The sequence below is a fragment of the Gavia stellata genome, chromosome 23 (genome assembly GCF_030936135.1).
Source record: "Gavia stellata isolate bGavSte3 chromosome 23, bGavSte3.hap2, whole genome shotgun sequence".
NCBI classification, from domain to species: domain Eukaryota; kingdom Metazoa; phylum Chordata; class Aves; order Gaviiformes; family Gaviidae; genus Gavia; species Gavia stellata.
In genome coordinates, this window is record NC_082616.1 from 4,288,805 (window position 1) to 4,316,591 (window position 27,787).

A 27,787-nucleotide genomic window follows, 5' to 3' on the forward strand; every position below is an offset into this window, starting at 1 on the left:
AAACACTTGCTTACTTCTCATTTACTGGAGGCATTTGAAAGCATGAGCATTCTTTATACATGATATTGAAATGTGCTGGAACAGGTGTTTTTCTCCCCAGTTAATTTGTAATTACACTTGCTAAAGTAGGAGTAGACCTCAATCTGTTTGACATCAGTCATGCCTTTTCAAGGTTGAGAATATCGAAAGGAGGAAATCTGTAAGATGTTTATCAAAGATGTGCCATCCAAACTTTTGATCCAACCTCATTACAGCCAATGTGAATCATTGCAAGTAATACATAGATGTATAAAAGTGGATATGAGAGACTACGTGTTCTCAGGCTTTATTTGTACATCAAAAGGGTAAATAAATGGGTCTTCTGTGTGCTGGCTGCAGGGTGAATAGATTTTTATGCAAGGGCTTCTAAATTCATGCTTCTGGCACAGGCTGTACCTTTTTTCTTTGAGACTTGATATTTTATATTGTGAATTATCAGATAGCTTGATTGAAGTTATTTCTACTTTTGAGTGAAAGAATGATAGTAAAAGGTTTGAGGATGTAATTGTGAGGAGGGTGCATATATAGAAATAGTGATTACACTTCTTTTTTTATGAACAAAATCATTCCTTCTACAAGTGTTTCTAGTAACAGCAGCACATGGATTGTGTCAAAGTGGATGGTTATGGATGTTCCTACATTTTAAGTGTTTCTCCGAGGTGAGAAAAGGTACAGAACAGCTTCTGTTGGTCTTCCTGGGGCTCTTCAACAATGTATCTCAGATAACCCTTGCAAATTAGGTTAAAAGCAGCATACTCTGAATAGGGGATTGGTCTGATGTCCCTGCCAACCTAAATTATCCTACGATTCTTATATTTATGTGAAAACCCATTATATCTAAAGCAGCCCTATCACTTATTCAGGCCTTTCTAGCTGCCACTTCACTCCATCCTGCAATTCTACTGTGACATAATTTCTTAAATAACTTGGATAGGATACAAGGGAAGCAAGAAAATTCACTCTGTAGTGCTCAAGCGTTGGAACCTAGTACATGCCTGCGTCATCTTCGTGTCAGATGGTCCACCAAGTAATGGTGCTTGTGTAATGTGGGAAGGTTTTTTTCAGATTGCATGTTTGCTTTTGTCAGATCGAGCCATAGCACCCAGTTCACTGAAAATGTATGCTTGTGGGCCTTTATTCATGTCCCTGCAGCTTAGCTCCTCATTTTGCAAACAGAAAATGGACAACCTGGAGGCAGTCTTTGCTACATGTTAATGTAAGAACTGTGCTGAAGTGTGGCAACAAAACTCTCCAAATTTAGTATCTCTTTTTCTAATACAGCTTGTAACCCATACAAACAGCTTTTTCTGAAAAGAAAAAGTATGCTGATGAATATGGCCTTCAAACCTGTGTGAGACATCCTCACTCCTGCTTCAGCTGCAGCCGAGAGGTACTGCACTGGGTGACAGAGCATTCCATCATCTTAGTTCCTGGATCCGTGTATGTCCTCTAGGAAAATAAGCAGATCATCTCACTTTTGTTTTCTGCTCTCTCCCCTTTTCTATATTGGCTGGGATGTACATGGGGCTTATGCTCAATATACTTAAGACTGTCAGCATAGGATGCTGTAGGATGAATTATATGTTGCTATCAGGATGAGCTCATGTGGACCCTTTTATTCGGTTTCTCACAAGCTGCACATTACAATAGGTAGTTTATTTCTGACATCTGCACCAGCTCCCATACCACAACACTGTATTGGCATCTACAGTATAAACAAATCTTCATTGCCTTTGCTTTTGATGACATACCAGAGAGGGGCCCTGGCCTCAGGTGGAGCTTCTACATGACCCTGTAAGACAGATCAGAGTTGCTGAACAAGAGCTCTGGCTTTACTTTAAAAGGAATAATAAAGAAAAAACACCTACTGCTCAAAAGACAGTCAAAATGCAGATTGCCGGTGCTTCTCCGCTTGCTTCTCAGGGGGGAAAGTTTCCTTCCTCCCCCTGTTTTAATCACCCTCCTTGACATCAGCTAGACTCAATGTTAGGGTACTTGGATGACAGCTCTGTAATGACACTGAATCTATTCGTTCTCTGTAGGGTTTCCTGGCGGGCAGTATCATGCTACACTTCCTGTGACTTTAATACGAAATCATCAAATTGCTTATTTGCTATGGCTTTCCTTTCATTACTCTGATTGGAATGTATGGTTTCATAGAAGCATGTTCTTTATGTCCCTTCTTAATCTTATGCATTCCTGTTTTTTTTAAAAAAAAAAAACCAACCCCCCAAACCGTCACAAAACAACAACAACAAAAAAAACCAACCAAACAAAAAAAAACCCCAACCAAACCCCCCAAAACCCAAACAAAACCAAAACCCCACCACCTACAACATAAATCAAAGGAGGGTATAATTCGGATTTATGTAAGAGAAGAAGAGGAAAAAAAATAATTACAGAACAGGCACCAGAGAAAAGAAAGAGAAAATGAGAAAAGTATTGGTCTCATTTAATGAGTTGGGCAGTATTCAAGCAGATGAAGGACTGTGCAGGTAAAGCTGGCTAAGTTACTTTTATAGCAGTGGATAGGATGGAACATGTAATAAAACTAATACATCTTGAGTCCCTCTTGATTTAAGCTTTGCACTGCAAAGCAACAAAGCTGCACTGGCATAAATTAGCAGGAGACAGAAGGTGTCACTGGTTTGAAGGGCTTTCCGTTCTAATTGTGTGCGCTGCTCTGCTTACATCGGTTGGGAGTAAACTCAGTTCTAAAATATGTGGCATTTCATAATGACTCTTTCTGCCAGAGGAGCAGCTCTGGTCCCCACAGGCTTAGTGCGTTTTTGGTGGTGTTACAGCTGGTTTATCTGCCCCGGTGTTCCGCCTTGGGAATAAGGCATGGCCGTTCGATGTTTCTCTGTGAACCTACCAGCAGTCTCTTGCCAAGCGTTGATGGTACGCTTGCTCTCTTCAGTAGTATGGCCTTGCTAAAATGCTCACTGGATGTGGAGAAACTTTGAAAGCTGGCTACAGCTCGGGATAGAATCGTTCCATTTAATCCTTTACTCAAGTGAGAAGACAAATGATTTTTACGATTAATTCGTTCAGCAAATATATTCGTTATCCTCCTCCAAAGAGATTCTGTAGAAACCGTACTTCAATTATGACTTTTAGTTCTCAAAAAGCACAGCTTGCAGGGCCGTAGCATACTTTCTAAAGACAGGCCCATGACCCATGAGTCTACAAATACTGCATTTCTCATTGCTGAACACCTACCCTTTCTAACAGCTTTGCCAAAACTCGGGTTTTCTCCAATTCTGCTGTCAATTCTCACGCATAGATCAAGATTACGCTACAGTTCTTAAAACATTCAGGCACCTTAGCTGCCTTCCTGATCAGAAAACCCAAGCAGGATAGACAGCTATAGGCTGACCACAGTTTTATTTTTATTCAGCCCTGCAGCTGTTATCTCTTTGTATACATAGATGATAAAAATAGATGTAGGCACTTGAGGGGGTTTTGCTCTTATTTGCCTGTGTGCATATGACATCTGATTCTAATGCCCTAGGGACTCTATGCTGCTATAGTAGTATAAGGGGCCTTTAAATATTACTACCTCATTTTGATGGATTACCCTAAAAAGACTTGAGTGTAAAGCAGAATCGATTTTGTTGTGATTTTAGTGGAATTAAGTCACTGTAAATTCATGATAATCTTGTTCTTCCCTTCAAATTTGTGTAGTCATTAAAATGGGATTTTTTTATTTCCTAGAATGGATTCTCAGAGCCTCCGCTGTAGGAACCCAAATCCTAGAGTGCTGTGTCATTCACTGGACCTGTGCAGCTCTCAGGGGAGATTTCTTTTCTAGTAAAGAGGGCTGGAAAATAGTGGGATCAAATTTTGGAAGCTCCTTATGGTGATCATATTCTGTCTGTTGCCTCTCTAGGCATCTAGAGGCTGTGTTCCTAACCAAATGTGCCTTGTCTTGCAGAGAAGATAGGAAAGGGTTTGCAATGCTGTTATGAATTACCACTTGAATGGCTTTGGGTGGTCTCATGTGTCATAGAATTTCTTCCCAATCTAGTGCTCTGTTCGTTTTGGTTAGGACCAGTGTTTGGCTCTCAGGATGCTATTGAGAGTTAGAGTGGTCACAGCAAAGTTGAAGGATTTAATCAGGATGAGTGAAAGAATCCTTCAGACTGGCTTGCAAAATACAGGATGAGAAAGAAACCAACTGAGGTTTATTTCTCTTTGTATAAAGGGTGTCGCCCCTACAAGCAGACTAAGGATTAAAAGCTGAATAAAAACAAGGCAAAGAAATGTTGTTATCAGATGGCTATCAGTAGTTAGCTGCACTTTTCGGTGTCTGTAGAAAGTGCTTCTGTTAGAATTAGCCTTTACTTTCAGTGGAAATAGCTATAGTATCACTTACAAGTAGCGCAGTTATTTTCTTATTAGCCGGATCAATGCTTTTCCCCAGTTACCGTTTTCCTACTTTGTGCTGTGGCAGTTTGCCTACTGCTGGGTTAAACCTGGGCTCCTACACTCAAAAATTGCAAAGTTTTTTCATGTATGCTGAGATAAATGTAATTGCAAAAGAATGCAGAATGTTAACCACTGACCACCTCCCCAAACAAAAAGAACCCCAGCAATGTTGGTTTTGTAATTTCCCATGTACTGCTCTGACAGAGTAAAGCACATTTGATTGAGATACTTGTAAAGGAGTTGAATTCATCTTTTTTTTGTCTTGAACTTAATGAAATAAACGTTCAATACTCAATATAGCAGACACAGATAGTGAAGTAATACCAGGCTACCGAGTTCAGGCAATAACTGTTCTTCACTTTTCCAGTGATCTTATGCATTTAATCTCTTTATTTTCTGAACACACTTTCATGCTGATATTAAACATATTTCCACTTCTGATAGTCACATCAAAATACCTCTGTTAATATTTTCTATGAATTAAAATCTCTAAACCTCTGCATTTTCAAAATTGATCCAGCATTTTGCATGGATAAGATACAGACCAGTTTACAATTTTTTTTGTATCTATTCAAATAAAATGTTGCTTTTCAAGCAATAGAGAAATATTTATTCAATTCTTTCTTTTGTATGCTTTAGAAGGCAGTGTTTTGAGCTTCATGTTGACATTGGGGAACTCGTTATCATTTTGATCATAACAGTGATAACTTTATGTGTAAGAACAACAGCTGGCCACAATATTTTACGAGTATACACAGTTTAAAAAAAGTAAGTACAGAACAATGATTTCTGTAGACTTTGCCTCGCTTTTTGTCATCTTTCAGACGGTATTTCAGCTTGCTTCTTTCACATTTGTCAATCTTTTATTCTGAAGAAAGGAAATCAGTGACATTCTCTCAGTTATGGATGTACTGAGCTGACTCCAGACAGAAAACCAGCACATCAGAGCTGCTCCTGGGGAGCTATGCAAATCCTTCTCAGCATCATCATTCTTCAACAAAAATCAAAACAATCCTCCTGATTTCAGAGACATCATTTCTATACTCCCTGATTTCACACACACAAACATGCTGCAGTGCTTTAACTGCTGACTGTCCTCTCAACTTCGGAGTTTTATCAACAATCAGCGAAAACTGCTGAGTCAGTAATTAATCCACTTTGCAATGATGCTGAGCCACTTTGGGAAGAAAACATTATTGTTTGGACTGAATGCATGTTTACTTAAACAAACTGACAACTAGACTTTCAGTGTAATTCCTCCGGAATCCATAGTGCACTAAAGCAGGCAGAAGATGCGCTCCTGCATGAATACTGTTCTAATCTGCTTCAAACCAATGCCTAGTTTAATACGTTACTCTGGCTTCAGGTGCTTTGAAATCGCCTTGTTTTACAAGCCACTTCAGTGTTGCAGTATCAGCTTCTTAAAATCTTGATAGTCACCTTTACTCCTATTCTTTATTCTGTTTATTTATATATCCACAGTACTGTTTGAACAATTTCCTTTCACAAGTCTCTGCATGAGCCAAATGTCACTCAGTTCTGGGAGGCTGCCCTAGTCACATTGTGCTTGTGACGAATGCTGTATTGTCCTCCGTGAGTACCATGTTGGAAGATACCCACGAAAGCTCAGAAGAAGAACACAAAAACTCTCCAGGAAAAAAAAAGGAAGTATAGATATTTTGATCCTGATTTTCTATCCATGGTCAAGATTGGGCTTTTTCTTCTGAAAAATTGTTTTAAAAAAATTATTGAAAATCTAGAACTGAAACTTTAAGGTACTGCTTCAGTGCCTTGTGGGGGAGTCTCGCAATACCTCTGGGTTTGGAGGATAGAACACTGTTTCCCCATTTTATGGAAGACTTATAGGTGACTTGTACTGACTTTCTGTGGTATCTTGTGATAGGGCAGGAACTGATGTCAGATTGCTGCACTCTCACTGTTCATCCACCACTGATCTGACCTTCCCTTCATCTAATGATTTTGATGTTGATCTTGATGTTAAAAGTGCTAATGAATGATTAGGAGAGGAAAAAAAGAGCAGCAGAATAGTGAAAGAGAAGAGAAGAAAACAAGTAGCCTCTGACAACATTTTATGGGGAAGAAAGTTTAAAAAAGATTGTGATGGCCTTTCTTGGGAGAAATGAGCAAGCTACACAATAGCAAGTGACATTTCAAGTTCATGGTCAATAAATTAAAGAGATTATAGTTTGGAAGAAATAACTTCGGCAACTTGGGCACCTTACTGAGTGTTAGAGTAATGGCAGTATAATGGTATTTGCAGTGTTAGTGGCTCCCTAGCTGGAAAGGGTTGCTACATAGGCAGCAGCCATTGAAGAGCAACAAAATAAGAGGGTGCGTGAAGAGTGGGAGGAAGATATGAGAGATTTAATGAACTGAAAGTAAAGCATTTGAAATGTAATTACGTGAAGAACATTTGTTTTTCCTCTTGTGATTATGCTTGAATAATGAGGACTGTGGTATCTGCAAAGGAATGGGGAAGTAAATAACAGCTAGGGATTTATTTTCTTTTGTTTCAAGGAGGGACATGATTTAAAGTGTAGCATTTGATTTAAATGGTCTCTCTCTGAATTTGAGAAGTAAGGGAAATAAACTGAAATCTGTTTGTCAGAGGGACCAGATCCCTTGTTAGTGGGTACACAGATATACTTCCAATTAATTTCAAGGCAGTTTTGATTTATTCCAACTGTGCTGTACAACAGTCATAGAAGCACTGGGCTACCTCACTTGCATGCAATGGCCATTTATGCCTGGCTTTTAGTAAACCATGCCCATGCATCTCAAATGAGGGGATGAGATTTGCCATGTAGCCTTTGGACGTGAGGCTGCATAGCTGGGAGGGGAGAGGGGCCATGTGGTCAGGAAAGGATGTATTTGGTCTTTTTCTCTCTCTTCTCCAAGTCAAAGCGTTCCTCCCACCATCACCAAGTACTGTCTAACCGAAGAGCAGATATTAAGGTGTGGATTGCCCAGGGACTGTGCAGTCAGTCTGGAATTTGCTGTGAGATTGGTTTAATTATATAAAGTATGCTGCTCTGATACACTAGGGTTGTTAAAAAAACAATATTCCCAGAAAAGAGGTTGGTCTTTAAAATAAAATGATTGAAAACATCAATTCAATTAAAGCTTTGGTACTTCTGGGAAGGGTTTTATGACGTAGCCAGAAAGACTGAGTTTACTTTGTTCTGATAGTTTTCCCCCAAATGCTGGCTTGCCGGGACCAATGTGTGCCGAGTGCCACCCTGCATCCCACATGAGGTGCCTTCAGGTGTCCTGCTCATATCCTAGTTATGTCCTGGAGGCCCTGGCAGCAAGACACCCATCCTGCTGGTCCTCTGGGTGCTGCTGGTCAGGCCTGGTCTGCGCTCCTTTTCTTGCCTGCGCCTTGTGTGTTGTGGGTGAAAGTGGTCTTCCCTAAACTTAGACATCTGTCGATTAGATGCCCAACCCTAGGCAGGCTGTCCTAGGCTGGACATTTCAGCCAAAACTTCATGTCATCCCATAGTAGTCCTCGTCAGACAGTAAAGATGAAGCACCCTGTGCAGGTACCCTTTGAGTTGGTTGACCCTAAAGAGGGCAGGTTGCTTGCTTTCTGAAAACATCTGTTCTCAGCTGCTGTCTTTCTGCTGCAGAGCAGTTGAGCAGCAAATGTCAAGGTACGTCCCTGGCAAATCTTCTCAGCTCTTTTCTCTGTGTAGTTTTAAGTGATTGTGAATTGACAGTAAGGTATGTATGAAATGGGTCTGCTGGAGGTTTAAATGCTGTATTTAGTGTTTACCAATCAAAAGGTAATTTTTTTTTCCCTCAGAAATACATGTATGGTATGTATCCCTTTCATTTTTAAGGAGGATGACGCTTCTCCTAGCGAATCATAAAGGCTGTATTAGGTTATTTTAAAACTAAAATATTTTCATCTTCAATCTACTCCTGGTGCCACTCAAATACAAAAGCCAGAAAGTGTGACATGCAGGCTGTGAAACAATGCCACCTTTAAAACCTCTTGATCTGTTTAATACCCAAGGGCTCTTCTGTCACTTGGCTGTAGCACACAGTGCTGCTTTAAGATTGAACATTAGAATGAATTTTTTTTTTCAAATTACAACCTCTTCTCCAGCCGACTGGGAAAGCTTTGAACCACTGTCACTGAGGCTGGAGGCAAAATCAATAACTACAATTCTGTGGCAAGGTGCACCTTCCTTAGCTTTGCATTCTAGTAAATCGGAAACTTTCACCCATTTTTCTGTGCCAAGTCAGGATATTGACATTTTCCCTCCTATGCAAGAAAATGCACTTGATCTTACTGTGGATTAGTACAAAATAATGAGCTTTATTAGTCTTACCCAGCCTTGCCACAGATTTTTGTGCTTGCAGTTGTGTTAGACTGGAATGAGAGGGTTTTCTGCCTGAATGCACTGGGTATTAAAGCAGTTGAAAAAGCCTGGGTAGAGTTGAAGCTGTCTGCCTGGGCACCCACCCCAACATTTGCTTCCTTTGGTCTTTCTCTGTCAACCCTCTTGTAATACTACAACTTTGCAAAAACGCAAAGGGGGAAACTTTAGATCTAACAGACTTGATCAAAGGGGATTTCAGTGTAGAAATGTTTGTAGATAGAAGTTATCTAGGACCTGGATTACAGTGGCTAAAAGGAGGGGATAAAAGGGATCTTTTTGAGTCTGGAATGTGTGGATTGTTTGCTGGAGTTTCTTATGCTGAGTAACAAAGAGAAAGATGAATTGTAATTATAATACTATGCTACTAACAATAACATATGAAAATAATATTTAATGAAATCATAGTATTGATAATGAATGTTGAATGCAGCTTAGCCTGAATAGGTTTAAGGGCTCTCTACTGCCTTCCTCAGTTCCTCAGGATAGTATTCCTGGACTCTGCAATCATCCTCCTGTTAACTCTGTTGAGGTGGCCTAGAACAAAGGAGGTGGCCTCAAAAAAACAAAACTGCTTTGCTTTAACAGCAGACTACTGAACATCTCTGTATTTCTGTGAAAGATAGCTAGCAGGGTTGGCAAGTGTTAATTGGGTCCAATTTAACTTCAGTCCAGTCTGACAGGTCACATAGGCCTGAGGGCATGTTGGCACAGAGCTCTTGAAATAAGGGCCATACATCTCAGCCTCCTACATAGTGTTCTCAATCTCTCTTCACCAAAGAAGCGCCATTGCCATACTCTTTCCACTGATCTTCTCATGCAACAAAAAGCCTTGAGTGCAAAAAGCCTTGAGCATTGCTGGGAGGAGCAGTCTATTTGACAGTATGGAAATAATATAGTGCATTCTGTGGTCTTGCATTTCATCCGTTTTTAGAAAATCACTAATTTTAATACATTTAAAATATTTTCATTTTAAAAATATTTTCCTGACTTACAAGCACATGAGGAGTATTTATTTACTAGATGTGTAAAGCCCTTTCATGGTTTTCCTTTATGGTACCTTCCAAAATATGGGGAGTATTTAGAGTTGATATTTTTCACTTACCCGCCCCAGCAGAAGGCACGCCAGTCCTGCTTGATATCTAATTGTAGAGGATTAGGGAAAGAATAACATAAGTATTTATCTGCTGAATAGATACAGTATCCTCTGCTCAGCACAAGCTGACCTTGATTTCTAAAATTGTTTTAAAGAGACATATTTATCTGTTGTTGGTATCAGTGTTTTGAGTACTTCTTTGTAATGGTAGCACTGGGGAGATGGTACTCTTGTTTTCCATCAATGAACAGTTCACCACTGTGGATACATGAAAAGGTAAATGGACTCTAAAGAAGCCATTTATGTCCTTTAACTCTCTGATTACGCATTAAAATCTGTGTGGATGGAGCAGGCCCTAATGTCCTAGAAGGCAGGAGCACCATGATATTAGTCAGACAGAACAGACTGCGTGACTTAAAATAAATGGGTACTCAGGAATGGAAAGGTCAGAAAATGTCTTGCACTTGTGACTGCTGGCTGCTAAAATACCTTTTAAATTTCAACCTCTGCCTGGGTGATAGATATCTTTTTTCCATCAGCAGAACTGAAAGAACATAATGGAAGGTGCCAGGGTTGTGCCAAAATTCGTAACTCTGGTGCCATGTCTCCCTCAGGGCAGGGTTTGGGGGTTCTCCATCCTATGGGGATCAGGGTACTGGAATCAGGTGCCAAAGCTCTGCAGAAGTAGGGGTGTTTTTTAATGCATCCCTACAGCTAGCATTTCTTACAGACCACTGCTAGCCCTACAGCTCCTCACACTTCCCATGAATTGCAGACAGAGACTCCAAATTCCTGGAGCTACATCAAAGCTGTATGGCCCAGGAATACTTCTCTCTCTGCTTCTCTTCCCTGGTTTGTGGTGATGTGGATTTAGAGTGTTTTAAGGGCTGAATGCTGGCAAAGAAAATGGGTTTGCAAAAGTAATGTGTCCATTGCATTAAGTAATTCTTCCTTCCAGATCATGCCTGGCATGGAGCAGGTAATGAGCAGGCTGTGCCTCAGCGGGAACATGTGGTCAGTCAAACGTTTACTCAGTCCAGGCTCTGATCTTGCACCAGTATGAACCAGTTCAGCCCAGAAGCTAAATAATTCGGTTGGTGTGGTGCTGTGCCCCTCAAGCAAATGTGGCTTACCTCCCAGCAGCACAGTGATACTGCAGTCACAGCCAGGGCTGCTCATGCCTACTTGTTTTAAAATTGTGAGCAGAGAAAATGCCCATCTGCCTGCCCTCCTCAAAGGGCACATATCCTTTCTGCTAATATGGGTGCACGGGCACAGGCAAGCTTAGAAACAAAAAGTAGCAACATATGCTTACCTGCTCATCCCTAAGGGTGTTAAAACTACAGGGACTACAAGGCAGTCCTTCAGAATTGCTTGGCTTCATTTCCAGTCATCTTTGAAATGCCTTTGCCAATGCCTGGGCATCTGTGTATGGCTCTAGTGTAAATCCTTTATAATTATCTGGTTTTTTCCAAAGCATGTAGGTTCCTCAGGCACTTAATGCCACTGATTAAAAAAACAACAAAGGCTTTTAAAAGCCCCAGAACACACTGACAATCAGTGTGATTCAGGGTGTGCTCCTGTTTTTGACAAGGAGATCTGAGCTCCTTAGTCTTCGAGGGTATATCCAAACAGGTTCCCACTGAAGGGTGCCCTGAATGTCCTGGCAGAGCTGGACTGCGTTACACTTGCAAATGGTGTTTCTCTGAGGGTCACTGAAAGGTAATAAATCATTCACAGACTTATCAGAGCAGCTGTCTGCAGCACCCCATGTCTGTGGATGGAGCTGAGCTAATCTTTATAAAACCAGCTTTTGAAAAGTGGGAATTATTCCTAGCTAATGTAATACTTGGTTTCAAAACTGTCACTTCATAGCAGATATCTGGGGTTTTTAGCCAGTCTTTTCTTTTCCATTTCAAATGGATGTTTTTCATTAAATGCTTTCATCACTTTTTTTTTACATAAATCAAAAGACAGATATCTGTTTCTTTGGAGACCACATTTTCTTCAATTTATGTTCAACAAAGCACTTTTGCACATTTTTTAATAGAGTAAGCAGAAACATTTTCTTGTTTTTATGATGTTTTAATTGAGGTGAAAAGTCAGTGCTGAGCATTTTCATGAAACGAAAATTTAAAAAAATCTGAGTAAATTTGAAACATTTTGCTCTAATTCTGCTCTCTCATTTCTAACATTTATCTGATTTCAAAGCAGAAAGGAAGCAGAGTTTATCAGAAATATGAAGAGAACCTGTTTCTACAGCTTCGTAACTTAAAGCTCAAAAGAGAAATTCCTCAAAACTGACTTTGCTGTGATTAATTTTGTTAAAAATAAATCAACATCTTCTAATAGAAACTATCTATTAAAAAGATTCTGACCAGCAAAAGTACCACAACTTGTGCCTGTACAAAACTTTCAGCTTTGTTTTCCAGGGGGATTCATCCCACACATGTTTCGGATGCAGTTTTCCATGGGTAGGAAAAGCTGGGGCACACCTTAAATGGCAAAACACAGGATCTGTTCATTGCCATCTGATCTAAAAGGCTATTCACCCTGATGTACTGGTGGGATTTTTCATGGCGTGTGGTGTCTACCCATGTAGCAGCATGTTCCCTGTGCTGGAGGGGCCAGTGTAGCCCTCGGTGAGGGTGGTGCAAAGAGGCACATAGCAACACTAAATTAACTGAAGGGAGAAGGGCGCTTACCTTTACCGAGATGTCATTTAAAATTTCTAATGTGTTGCAGAAACAAATTACTCTTTGCAGTTATTGAAAATATGAGAACTGCTGCTATTACAAAGCCAACACAGGGTAAGAGCCATGATACAGTTATTACTGCTGCTATCTCTCTTCCAGATGTAGGACTTATTCCTATTAAGCTGCAGCAATCCCCATTAATGTGAACCTTCATCTTGCATCAGAAAAATGGGATTTTTCAAAAACATTCTGCATCTGTCTAAACCGCTCCTGTTGAAGTTTTGCCAATGCCATGTGCTTCAGAAAATTAACATGAGCATTTTATACTTTGGGCATCTTGGCTGTGTATGAAATGGGAAAAGTAAACAAGAAGTAATGAGCTGCATTGCCAACCCAAATTACTTCAGCAGAAATCTTTAGTATGTTTGTCAGAGCACTGTCTTTTAGAAAACTGTGACAGAGACTCATTTTTTATTTAAACAGGAGAGAAGAAACTTTTTAAGCTCCCAATCCTTATAGCTCTGGGGAAAACGTAACTATTATTTCTAGAATAGTTTGTTTATACAATTTTTTTTAATCAGTCATTCTTATGGCTTCTGTGAGGAGTTGCCCTCTTGAATCCTCAGGGCTGCTCATTACTGTGTCTGGAGAGAGGGGGCAAAAAAGTCGGGTAAGCTTATCCCTGAAATGAGATGAAGAGGAGTGCTGTGGGGCAAGGACTGAGATACAAGATTAGGAAAACTGAAAATGGATGGAGTTCAGTTAAGTGGAGACTTTTGCATGCTGAAAATCTACTTATATTTAAAAAACCCTAAACCACAATAAATGTAACAATTTTATGATGGCTCTTGGCAAAGGCTGGCTTTTTAACAGTAGTCTAGACTTTAAAAGATTTGTTTTTTTACTTCAAATGAACGTAAATAGAAGTCACCTCCCCTGCCTCACATACAAGGAAATTCAGGCCTCACTGAATAAGGGAGAGTGCAAGACTGTTTTGCAGCAGAGCTATGAAATCATGAGTTGGAAGTTCTTCTCTGTATTATCTGTCTGTTTAATTAAAATTCACTGTTACAGAAGATGAGTAAATCTATCTGCTAGAATGCATGGAAAGTAAACCAGGTTACAAACATTATTTGAGGCTGTTTAGACAGAGCTCATGTTGGTGACTGTCCTGTTCCAAGTTAGAAAAGTATGAAAGGATCAACATTTACCTTAACAAGAGGTTAATGTGCAGTCCTAATACTGGTTGCATTTCTTGTCTCTAGAAAGTAATGAATATCTTGGTAGTTTAACCTCTAAAATTAAAGGTTCTACATATGGGTGGACATAAAAGTTTGTATTTGTGCGAGTGGAGGCTTATTCAAGAATAGGCTAAATATATGGCTCTTCCTTACATTCCAGCTATCCATGGGACCAGGAGGGCTAGTTTTGTTTGTGTAACAAGGGGATGAATCTCACTCCTGAGTGAGGGGATGTGCTAGACACTCTGCCACAAGTAGTGAATGCTGACCTATGCATGCAGCTTGCAGAGCACTAACCACATAGAGCTAAGTATTCTTTAGAGCCATCTCTCTGCTGACAGCTTATATTCAACATTTAAGAGAGATTAAATCATGGACCTGTATTCACAGAGAAAAAAATGCAGCCTCATCTTCTGAAGCTATTTCATCGGGTAATTCTTTGCCTTTCTCCCTTCAGGACTTTTGTTGTGGATGCTGTATTTCTGGTTTTGTGCTTTGATGTCCTGAGACTTAATACACATCTTAAAGCAACCCTGTTTTTCTCTCTCTGTTTCTCTGTCTTTCTGGTCGTATCAGATAACAAATGCATAGAGTATCATTCTGCACCATATCGCCATGCTAGTATTGCTGAAAGTTTGGTTTTTGTTTGATTTCTGTGGTTACCATCTAGTGGAGGAAAACACAGCAGTAACATGAATAACATACAATGATGTTAAAAACCCTAAAAAGGGTTTGTGCCTTGAAAGTACCCAAAGCATTAGTTTCCTCAAATGCCCAAACCAAATTAGGCAGGAAAAAAAAAAAATCTTAATTTTCTGTTGTATCTTAATGTTTGACCTCCTTCTCTGTTCTGGAAGAGGCCCACAGCTGCCTACACCTTTCCTTATCTTCACGCTGAGTACCACATCCTGCTGCAATGTCCCCACCTATAAAATGGGGAGAATGACCCAACCATATATCTTTAAAGTCACAGGAAAAAACTGAACATGTGTGAGCTGAGATAATGATGGATGATGCTCAGCAATGAAGAAAAAGTAATGGTGGGGGGTGGTGTGCAGAGTAAATAATGGGAGGGTGTCTTGTGGTAGGAGGTTTTTTAGAATGCCATGAAATGAGTGGAGGACTTCCATGTGGTCTGCCTTTATTAATCTTGCGGGCTGGGCAGTGCTGAGGAAAAGTAATTGCCTAATAGATATTTGCCATGACATCAGTGGGGTAAGGTTAAGAGCAATTTAGCTGCTCTTAAGAATGCAAATGTGAGAAATTAAGAAATAGAAATTGCTAGAAAATAGAGCTCTCATTCCAAATGAGGGGGAACTGTACAGTGATTTATCTGTTCTAGCTAAATTGGGCAAACTAATAGAACTTGGGACATGGTTTAGTGGGCATGGTGGTATTGGGTTAATGGTTGGACTTGATGATCTCATAGGTCTTTTCCAACCTTAATGATTCTTACTTACTGTATTTCCTATTTATCTGTGTTCTCATGAGGAAGTCCAAGCTGTTATCGTGTATCTGTGTAAATCAGTTGGAATTTCACAGCTGTCTTCAGAAGTGTTCAGATTTCTAGACAGCAGCAGTGTGGGGAGCTTAAGAAGTCCAACTGCCTTGAAACGTGATTGAAGTTGGCACCTAGACTATACGTTGTTGTAGCTTAGAGGAAATCTCAGTCACAGAAGGTCATATATCTCTCTTTCCTTGGAAAACAAATGTGAGAAAGGCACAAAAAACAGAACAAAGCTTGTCGGTTATTTTTCTCCCAGAGCACTTAAATAATTTGTGGTCACTGTCTGCAGCAGACAGAGCAGATCCACAAAAAAAACCAATGAAACAGAGTTGTTTGGGTTTTTTAAGGAAAGTAGTGAATGGGAAATGTTGATTTCATTTGTATTAATTAGAGTTTTGTCGCTGTCTCCGAGGCAGACAGATATCCATCAAGCTTGGTTTGTAGCAACACTTAAGCTGTGTTTAATTCCTTTGTATGTATGTTATCTAGGTACCAGCTGACAGCTTCCATTAGCACTGTTGCAGCCATAAAGTATGTGAGCTGCAATAAGCAGAGGGGCAGGGAAGACTAGGAAGAGCACGTAGGGAAAAAGTCTATGAAACTTGTCGTGGCTGGAGGCCCATGTGAAGATCCTTAGGATCAGATTCACTAGTGCTCCAACCCTTTTTGTGTTGCTCCAGCAAAGCAAAGCAGCTATAAAACCATCAGAAATAACTTTACGGCTACTTTGTATGAATATAAGGGACTAAAATTCCTGACTCTAACCTTTAGCCATTATGGTGGGCTTTTTTTTTTTTCTTCTACTTTAGGGAAATCAGGAGAAAGACACTTCCTTATTACCCAGGGGCTCGGGGAAGCCAAAAGTCATTCTACAAAATTTTGTGTATGTGCCTCAGGTATGAGCAAAATGTGACCACAGCTGGGGTCCCTCTGTGTCCTCTCTTTGCTGGGAAACAAACAGCTGTGTAAACCTAAAGCGCTGGCAAGTACCCTGTAGCATGAATGACTAAAGTCAGAGTATCTCCTTCTCCCACTCTCTGCATATGTTGTCCTGGCATCCTGTAAGAGATGAGGCTGTTCATGTTTGGGCCTGTCAAGTCACGAGGCAGGAGGATGTTAGTAGTTTTTTGAGTGAGTTCAGTGAGAGGGTCTGCAGAGTCGTGGCAGCGCAGTGCAGTAACAGCAAGGGATGCAGGAGCTGGAGCGAACTGAGCCCAGGGCCTGTGCAAGTTATCTGTGCCTTTTAGCAGGAAATGTTCCTGTGCCTGAGCAGAGCCAATACTGTTTGAGGAAACAACTGACAATTTGATAGGTTTATCTGTGAACAAGGGCATTTCTTCATCTGTTCAGGGTCCCAAGCCTACTGCTGTGACTAGCTGATTGGTGTCTTGCAGAGTCTGGCCATCTTCTTGTTGCATACATGTGCTAGGATGTTTGCTTCTGCTTGCTCCAGCTTTAACGCATAATGCAGCCCACAGGATGATTACTGTATAAAACCCTGTTTTTAATTTAAGGGGTTGCACACTGTCACATAAACCAGCTGAGCTGCAGGAGCCAACAGCATGTGTGCCCTCAACCAGCAGTCCCACTGGTGGAGGCTGCGAGAGTGCTTGGGAGATGGTAATGCATATTTGCTTGCCCTGACCTCCTCCTCCCAAGGCATTTGATTTTGGCTGCAGTCAGAGGCAGGGAAGTGAGCCAGATGGCCATCTTTTGGTTCTCGAGGCAGCCGATAGAGTGGTTGCAAGTAGTGTTCAGCTTTTCATTCCTAGAGGGCATGACTCAGATGACATTTGCTGAGGCTGAAGAACACACACAAGGATGGACTCCACAGCTCAGGGGATGTGTGAGAGTGTGTAACTCCATTGTGTGTCAGCCCCTGGAGGTATCGGCCACAAAGCTTTCATTTTCCAAATTACTTTAGTCTGCACAGCTCTGAGCAGCTGGGGTTACACCTTAGCTGGTGTAATCCCATGTAAATAGATGGATAGATGCTCCTGGGAGTGAGATCCTAGTCCATATAAAACCACACAGAGCCACTGGTGGTATTCACAGCTATGCTCTTTTATACAAGGCCAGGACATGCCCTACTATGGAAGAAGCCTCCAGTGTCTTACAAAATCACAGAATTACTAAGGTTGGAAAAGACCTGTAAAATCGTCAAGTCCAACCATCAACCCAACCCCACCATGCCCACTAAACCATGTCCCATAATGCCAAGTCCACACGTTCCTTGAACATCTCCATTGATGGTGACTCCACTGCTTCCCTGGGCAGCTGGTTCCAGTGTTTCAGCACTCTCTCAGTAAAGAAATTTTTCCTAATAGCCAGCCTGAACCTCCCCTGGCGCAACTTGAGGCCATTTCCTCTTGTCCTGTTGCTAGTTACTTGGGAGAAGAGACCAACATCGGCTCTTGTGTGTTAGAATCACTGCTTGCTGGTGACATGCTGCCATCGGGCTGTCCACTGTATCTGAGACAGCAGGAGGCAGACGAAGGTGTGCGTAACCCTGGCTCAGTGCTTGGTTTGGCAGGGGTCCTTGGATGGTGGCAGATGATGCTTTTGCAGTGAGCATGTGCATGGCTTTCACTGCAGCTTGCTTCAGCTGCATGTGTTCTCTTGGTACTCTACACTGGTGGTTTAACTCTCCACTAACTGTGGAAAAACAGCTGGCCCAAACTGTCTCAGCTAAGGGAAGATTAGCTAGAGGGAAGACTTCATTTAACAAAAAACTGCCAAAATCTAGAAGAGCAGTTGGGAAAGGGTGGTAACTCATTTAAAAACCTAAACATTTATTCAGCAATCTAAAAATTCATTTAAAAGCCTAAAACCTTATGAGTCTGCAAGATATGATTAGATTTATTTTTTCAGAAACAGCGTATTTGGCATTGCTCTGCAGTATTTTGAGAGAGGTATCCTTGATGCATTCTGGCCTTCTGGAAACCAGAACAAATACAAAATTTCTTCAAAAGAAACACCATAGAATGCCTGACCTCTCATGCAATGAATACTTATACTAAATACTAAATAAATGCATTTCAGAAAGGTTTGAAGGCCAGATTGTTGTTCTGCTACATCAGTCTGAGCTATCCATTGCTCCGTAGTTACCTTCAGGAGGGAAGGGAAGGGCAAACATCTCTCATGTTCAAGGAGACTCATGGTTATGCGTAGCTGAAACTTTGCAGTTCCTCCTGTTGGGAAATCTCAATGGCACAATCAAGAAGATGCAAAAAAAAAAAATTATATTTGATTTATTTTTTTTAAAGCAGAGGTATGTAAGCTAAAAATTTAGGGAGTAGTTGAGCTCATCATATTGCTGGAGAGGAAGCTTGGAGGATAAGAGAAACTGTGCAAAGGAAAGGCAAGAAAATGAGCTGCTGTCCATTTTTCTTGTAATGTCTTGCAGCGCAGCCCTCTTGCTTGATGGGGTGGGTTTCTACAGTCTTTGCTCGTGCAATGCAAGGAAGTGCACAGTTTTCACCGTCTTTACCCAGCTCAAGAAGGATTCAGTGTGTATCAGTCATTATATTATCTATTCATGAGTGTTTTCAGGTTTACTACGTGAGGTGAAGGGAACCAGGAGTAACAGTGCTAGTCACCAAGCTCCCAGTCCTGCTATACTAACTTTACTGTTGTCATCTGCATGTAATTAACATTTATCATGGTATTTTAAAAGATCACATTAATCAACTAGGAAGATTTATGGTATTTTTCAGTATCATTACTATCAACACGTGCAAATAACTATTTTTGATACTAAGGTAGATCAATAAAGCAAAAGGCAACACTTCATTGATTAATAGTTTTTCTCCCTCTCTCTGCTTCCTTACTAGATTAGAAACCTAGCGAAACACTGTGATAGAGATTGTTGTATTTACTGTGATTTCTTTTCTTTAGCTTCCTAATTTGATCAGAAAACTGAGCTGAAAAATAGCAGTCACTTGATATTAAATACTACAGCCAGTTCCTAACCCAGATAGATCTCTGCTACTACTGTTACTTCAACAAATTAGTTTATCTCCGACTGTGCTTTAATTCACAAGGAATTATTTTCTTTTGTATGTGTAACTTTGTAAATTAAGGAAAGTACTATCCATGCATGTATTTTGATTCTTTGTCGTACAAGTCTCTGTTTCACTTTTGTTAGTTGCTCCCTTCTCAGTCTTCATTATTTAACATCTTCAGATGTTAAAGAGAGGAGAAAGGGAGCATCTGGCCCCACCAGAGTGTCATGTATGGAACAACATTTTGGGAGTTCTTCTGGTCGTTGAATCTTTCCATACTTAAATCACAGTTTTATCTAGGGGATCTCTCCTACAATGTTGCTGAATTGTAGACTGCTCACTCTGGTGAAACCATCTAACCAAGTAACATTGTTGTGATGAAAAGAAGTGTTATAATCATGTTTTACAAACAGGGAAATAAAGCACCTGCCCACACAGACGAATGGCAACAGATGCAAACCAAGCTCGGCTCAATAGTAATAAACCAGAAGCTGTTAAATGCCTTGAGATAATGAAAACTTTGTAGGAGATGCATCTGCTTTTGTTTGGAGGCTTTGCCAGTACAAATGCTGCATACTTAAGGGAAAAGATCTTTACAATTCCACTAATGAGAAACTGGGGGTGGGTGGGTGGGGGTGTTACCAAGAGGTAAGAGTTGGGTATTAAGCAGTAACAAACTCTGTTCTGAGAGGCGGTGATTTATTACATTCAAATGGTGCTGGAGCTGGTAAGCCGGAAGAGGCATATCCATATGTAGTCACAGGTGTCTGAGCCATTTTGTTCACCCTCACACAGGTCTTTGGTACTGTGTGTAAGACATGTGCAACTGTTGATCTGTTGTTTCATGAATGTGATATTTCAATGGTGCAGTTCCTGCCCTTGGGTCTGCTTCTGCGAGGCCTTTTTTAGGACTGGGTTTGAAATTTTATTTTTCAGTGCAGGGCAGAAGGACACTGCATGCATTTATCAAAAGGAGAATCTCTCCAAATTAGACATGGGAGTCAAGAGGAAGAAAGGCTTTCCAGCGTAGCAAATGGCTTCAAAGCTCACAAGAAGAAAGAGTTCTCAGCCCTTTCAGGTTAACAAAACCAGGGCTCAGCACTGTCTGCTAAATTTGCTGTAAAAGCTGTGTTAACTCTGAGTTAATTAACATGCCAAGCGACATGTTACCATGGCTATACAGCTACAGTGGTGCCATGATAACTTGGGTATGCCTGCTTCCACGGTGGCACTGTGGACACATCCAATAAGTTTATCATATTCGTAACTTTTAGACGCTAAATTGATTGCATTTCCTCTGTTTCATGTTATAAAGCATATTCTCTGGAATCTGGAGTCCTTTTCTTAACTTCTGAAACCTTCCCAAGGTTGCAGCAGCATGAACACTAGAGCTATTGCCTATATACAGGTAATAACTCCCTATTGTGATTTGACAATTGTCTGCTTGTACAGGGGATTAATGACGGGAAGAGGTTAATGAGGAGAAAAGGTGGAAAGGATTTTCATAACTGCTTTGTACATTGTTGCAAAAGTTTAAAAAAGGGGAGAAAGACAGTTTTTAATTTTTCTGACAAAAAAAATGCTATATTTTAAGGAAGACAAGTATTACTGTGAAACTTTTCATTTCTTTGAAAAGTTTAATTATCCTTGAATGTCTTGATGGTAAGTCTTCAGTCAGCTCTGACTATTGATCAGATGGCTGAAAGCCAGGAGTTATTTACTATCTAAGTGTTACTTAGGCCATAGCATACAATCAAGGGCATTATCCCAATTATACAATGATTATTTTGGAAGAAGAATGTGCCATTTGAATCCATAAATAATGCACTTCACCATCTTAACGTTCTAAAGAGGGGCACTGGCGCTGAGTAATTGCAGACTTCTGAGAAATTGCTTTGGGGAGATTTTTCAAAGATGCCATCAGGGAGGCAGGCGTCTAGCTCCTGGAAGTCAGATGGCAAATGGGATATCATTTGAGCTGAAGTGTACCTGATGCCTGGTTACTTCTGGATTGCTGCTTTTTGGTGAGGACCACTGTTGCTGCATGGTCTTTCATGTACCCTGGAGCAAAATGGGGACTCAGAGTCACAACTGCTGCTTGGACCTTCCCTATATTCTTCGTGAAGGACACTAACAGCTCATCTCTTGACAGAGTCATGTTTGTTTGCACATCCATGCAGACTGACAGTGTTACAGGAAAGGAGGTTTTCCTGGGGCTGCTGTCCTCCTTGCTCAAAGCAGCTCAATGTAGTGCTGGAGATGCCACTTATGCCCATGGCTGGGCACTCACACCATGTTCTCACAGTGGAATCAGTCCACCAGGCCAATGGACAATTCACCTGGCAATGCTGAAGGAGAAAAAGCACAGCTTCTTGCCAGATGAACTTGTTGATTTGACTCACCCTGCAGCTGCAACATCAGTAGACAATATAAGTAAAGAGGAAGGCGATGCAGGACCACTGTGAGCCATTCATTGGATCGAGTGCAGATCTTGACTGTGCATAGTGAGTGTCTGATACAAGACACCCAGGGTAAAAAATCTGCAGTAATTCTGAGTAATCTTGTTTGTGGTTGGGGCTAGTACACTGAATGTATAAAATACTGTAAAAATACCACCTAACCTGAAAAATCAGACCTTGCCAGTCTGATGCAGAGCATCAGTAATGCGTGGAGTGCCCACAGGGACGTTTTTAGTGTTGTGTTCAATTTATGATCTGCAACGATGCTAAGTAATTTAGGCTCTGGAGTCTATAGGTGTTTTGTGAGAAGAGTGAAGTATCCAGTAACGACGGGGTTGAGTGATCTTTAGTAAAATAGTGTAGGATCACGTTTTAAAAGACTAAGTCTTAATGCATAGGAATATGAATTACATTAGCATTTCCTGACTTTTTTTGCTGAGCTTTAGTACTTGCTATGTATTACTTTGATTCTATTTAATATTGAGATCTCTGCTGGAGCATTTGGTTGCCTATATGCTTGGTGTCCTTTCAGCTTTCCTGAGTATAAAAGTGGAGGTAACGTTTAAGTTGAACACTTGGAACAAGTTGCATATTTTTGACTTACTTATGAATAAATGTCTCATCTTTACATTGTCTGTTCTTGTCATGGTACTAAACTGACTTCCCTCCAGTTGGGATTTCCATAAAGAAAAATATCCTATTTATTTATCTCTGTTAACATATACAAAGCTGACATTTGACCAGTAGTGTTGCCTGGCCATGATATTTTTGGAATAGACAAAAGCCATCCCTGTAATCGCCACCTCCTTTCTTTGTCTTGGCTTGTTCAACTTGAGAAGTCAATGGCAAGGAGAAATGGGAGAATGCTTCCTAGCAGGGAGCACTGAGCAGGGTTTCAATTAGAAAGGTCAGATTTGTGTCTTACCCATTTTTCCTGACTGGTTTGGGTCATATGACAGGAACATACTGCCATAACCTAGATCCTAACTGGGATCATCATGGTATCTTCGGTGAAGTTTTTCTGGACTTGTATTTGTGTAACAGAGTAAGTGAGACCATGCAAATTTTGACAAGACAAATTAAAGCCAACAGAAATTACATGTGGATTATATAGGCTGGAAGGTTGTTCCTAAGGCAAAAGTGCCATATAAAAATATTTTTCTATAAGACATTGGCAACATAAAGAGATCAGCCCAAATCCATGAAGACAGGGAATGTATAAAAGTCAGACCTTCATGCCCATTATTTTTTTTGAGATTCTTCTGTATTAGGGATGTGACTTACTCCTTATATTCCTAGTTTAAGAGGTAGTATTTAATAACTTGTTTTGGTCATAAGCTCCTTAGTTTGTGTAGTCTTTTCGCTGGCATGTCCAAAGTAGCATATACAGTATTTCTTGAATGCAAATATAGGATGCATGTTCTGCTTTGTTTCTCAGACTGAAAACTCAGTGAAGTTTTGTTACTTGTATTTTTCAGTAATTGAAGTCACAAAAGACTGGCAAAAACCTCTGCCATTGACACTATATAGGAAATAAATGTTGCACCTGTTTTAAGTTTTAGAAACAATGTACAAAGTTTACAGATTCTTGTCTGGTTTTGCTTTCTGTTTATCAATCAAACCCTGGGTTTGATGAGATCTGAATAAAAACAAGAGAAGGTGTAGTTTGTGTAGATTAAGATAAAGCTTTTCTGTTTATGGACACAGAGGAAAAAAATTCAAATGTAAAAGCCCCTGCAAGACCTGATTTTTCAGACGTCCCAAATGTTCCCCAACCCCACAGAAATGAGTGGGAGCAGATTCAAAACTGCTTTACCAGAGTAAAGACGCTTTATTTTTCCATGTATTCAAAAATTTCAAAGAAAATTTAGGCATTCTTTGGAAAAACAGTGACAAACACTATGTTGATTTACCATACCACACCTGTTCATTGCTCATGTAACAGGCAACTCTATGTATATTGCATTTGTAGGGTGAGTTATTACCTATTTCTAACTAAAATATTTGTGGAGTATCTCTGAACAGTTTCGGAAGTCATCCGTTATAGATTCAGGTTGTGGTTTGCACTCTGTATTCACACTTGGCTTGATGCACAGCAGCAAAATCTCTTCTTTGCAGCTCAAGAGAGAGTAAACCCAGATGCTGCAAACACAAGTGGAAGGTGAGGCTGAGACTCCAACCTCTGTGGAAAAGTCTGAGTCTTTTCTCTGTTCCTGTGCTCTTCCCTCCAGTCACTGCTGAATCCTCCTCGTAGGGCCAGGCATGAACCTAACAAAACAATGAAGTCTTCTGGGGCATGAAAGTGCAAAAACAGAAAAGTGGAAAAGACAAGGAGAAAAACAACCGATATCAGGGGATAACAAAGAATAATAAAGAGGATACAGAACAGCCTACCTCCGTATTCACAATTAGAGAGAGACTATTGATTTGTGCGGGCCTTTGGTTTGACATGTTTTACCTACTTTCAAGTTATTACCCCTGAGTCTGGAGGTGGGCAGAATGAAACTGTACATTTATGCAAAAATTTGGCTTCTAAGGAAAGTCTTTTACTAACTTCTGGAGACGGAGTTTGGTTATGCCTCAAAGTGAGAGAAGTTACATTTCTTTGTCAACAAAATGCATGATTTCACTCATCACTTCCTCTTTTGCAGTTATTAACAAATTTTTAGAAAGAATGTGTATTTTAAGAGTAAATGGAGTAAACAATACAGGAGGTAAATGAGGGTTGTCTCTGTGTTATCCAGCATGGAAGGACTGGGCAGGAGGAGGGAGTACTGCCATCCTTTACTGCAGATAGCCGTTGCTGCTTCTCCTTCTTGCAGTGCCACTTGTTTAACTGCTTAACCCATCCCAGAACTCTTTTTTTTTTTAAAAAAAAAATGGAAAAATAGCAAAAGTCAACTGCTGTGTGCTGTGGAGCAATTGTTATTCGTGTGCAGCGCTCTGCCTTAGGCTACCTCTCATGAAATTTGACATAAATCGGTTTCAATTGCACTTTCAAATGGGTTTATCATCTGGGGGGACAGGAGCTTGTTTTGTGATGGATTATTGTTGCCAAAATTCATTCCTGGCTGCCAATCTGCAGAGGGATGTAGTGCAAAACCATGCCAAGTCTGTCGAGATTCCTGTTTTGAGAGCCGTCAGTGATGCAGCAAGGCAGTAGTACCAGATTCCTACCTGTACTGGCCACCCCCTATGTATTCACAGTCCTCTCACCAGCTCGTCTTAGTGAAACTAAGATGCATCACCCAAACACAGCCCTCTCCATACGTAACTTTTTCTCCACTACTGCTACTGTCCTCCTCAACTCCTCCAAAGCCAGGATCCCTCTGCTTTTTGGGTTATTGTGATGAGCTTTGTGTGTACTGCGTCCGTCTGACAGAAAAAACAGGTTTGTGCTCACAAGCCTGGCAGACAAGGAAAACAGCCTGTGGAACAAAACTTGAGCCCATAGTGCACTGTTTGCATCCGTTGTCCAGTGACAATGTTATTTTTTTCTCATACTAAGTTAGCTCGTAGCGGCATGTTCTCACCCTAAATAAACTAATGCTGTAAACAAACCATGAAAACATAACACATTCTCCAAAAGAAATTGATTTTTTTTCTATCCAGCTGCCTATTTGCAAACTTAATAGGTGTGTAAAACCTCTATCCAAATTTGGCTGATACTGGGAAGTGGGTTTCTAAGTTACTGGGAGAAAGAAAGAAGTACTGGGCCTGGCAGCCTGGTGATCCCACATAGGCAGGGCGGTTATACGAGCTTCATTGCTGCAGGAAATCATGCTATAATCTGACTCCGCAAAGTCTTTGTCAGAATTTTATTTCATGAGAACAACTTATATTTTTTAAAAAATTGAGTATTTAAGTGTTTTTCTTTTTTTCTTTAAATTTTTACAGAATATAGTAAAAAGAGCAAGTACGATGAAACATATCGAAACACGGTGATGATTACTCAACATTCATGGTGTTGGCATTTTGCCTTGAGATGAGTAACAAAGCTGGTCTCCCATGTTCTGATTTAAGCTAAAACCAAACAGCAATACTTCAAAGTCATTCACACGGGAAAACTCCTGTCTCCACATAGCAGCAGATCTCCCAACTTTATCGAAACGTTAGAATGAGCTAAATGCTTCCCTTTGCTTGAAATGGCTGATAAGGTTCCAGTAAACGTACAGTGGGCACTGCTTTGAATAAAATCATCAGGGGACTACTGCCAAACGCAGCCAGGCAGATTTTGCTGTATGGCTGAGTATAGGACTGAGGACTGCCTCCCCAGGGAGCACTTTATGGACCTGGATCAAGGTACCCTGAGGATACCTCTGTTCTGGAGGGATGCTAACAGGGGACAGGACCTCCCATCTGGTCCCAGCACTGCATTTTCAGGTTCTGTTTGGTGGTTACTGAGACTCTGGGGCTTCTCCTTTGCTCTCAGTTTAAGAAAGGAAAGGTTGAGTGAGCCTTGAGGTTAATGTTTTCTGAAGATGATGGGAGAGGAGCTGCTGGGAAATATGTAGCATGAGATTTTCTCAGGTTTCTGCTTATCCAGTATCTCTTTTGTGCATCTCATGCCTCAGGGCTGATAATCCCATACTGTTCGCAAGCCCTAAATTCACAGAAAGATTTTTAAGTGCATTTTGCAAGAGGCTTATTGGGTAGAAATCATTAAAGAGAAATGAAGGATGCTTTTTTGTGATCCTAAAACTGAATTTATCACTTTTGTTCTTTGTAGCATCAAGCACACTACATATACGTACCCAAAATGCTGGTATCCGTTACCTTTTAAATTGCTCAGCGTATTGATTGAGTCAGTGGGTCAGAGAGAACAAGTGAAAGGTGTTTTCTGCCTGACTTAAATTTTCCCAATTCCCCAGGTTTGCCTGGTACTATGTTTAATTATTTGTTACTTGAGCAAACCAAAAAACTGTGCCTCTGTGTAAGGTTCTGCGAACTGTAGCCAACAACAAAAGCTTGTGTTAAAAAGGATTTTGGACATCTATTCCTCTAAAGGAAAACTAATCATTCTTGATTCCTTCTCTTCGGGCACAGGTTTTTTTAACTCACAAATAAACAAGAAACAAATGAACTTCAGCTGAGACATCTGAAGCACTAGTCTTCTAGGCAGGTGATCATTCATGAGACCACAAAGCATCTATATTGCAGTTATCTGTTATCACTTGTCTTACAGTAGCAGCTAAAAGTCTCAACTGAGATTAAAAGCAAAGTTCTGTGCTAACATGCTGTGAGAGGCAGCTCCTGCCCCAAGAGATTTATTATTTAAACAGAGATGGGTAAATAACACAGTAAATGTGCAAGGAGCCTCTGGGGAACATGGAAGTATTTCCCATATAGGAATGTGACCTGTTATAGAGCTCAGCACTCCTTGGGAAGAGCTTTGGTTTCCAGCAAGAGTCAAGAGCAACCATCATCTGTCACGGTGCTGCTAAGGAGTCACGTGGCCCTGATATTATTCTGCAGAAAACAGGAGTTTGAGTGTTGACTCCGTAAATATCTCCCTCCTCTAAAAGCGAAAACTGCAGCCTGCTGCTATCACTTTATTTTTTCACTTGTAGTCTCACTGATTTAAAACCTATACAAAGTGGTTTTCTGCTTAGGGACTCTAATTAGCTTTTAAGTGCTAGCACTTGAAAGATGACTGTAATGGTTTTCAGATTCACATGGGATATCAGCTCGGTTCTCTGTCACACAGCTGCTGGGAACATGTTACAATTTTAGAGCAGAAGATATTTGTTTTGATTTTTATCATACCGGAAAAATCCAAGATTTAGCTAACTGGGAGTGAGTGAGAGAAGCATCAGTGATTAATAGTGACTGAGAAAGGTGTAGCATTTGAATCTCATTTGCGGGCTATAAATGCACATTTGCTTTTACCCTGTGCTTGTGGGTCACT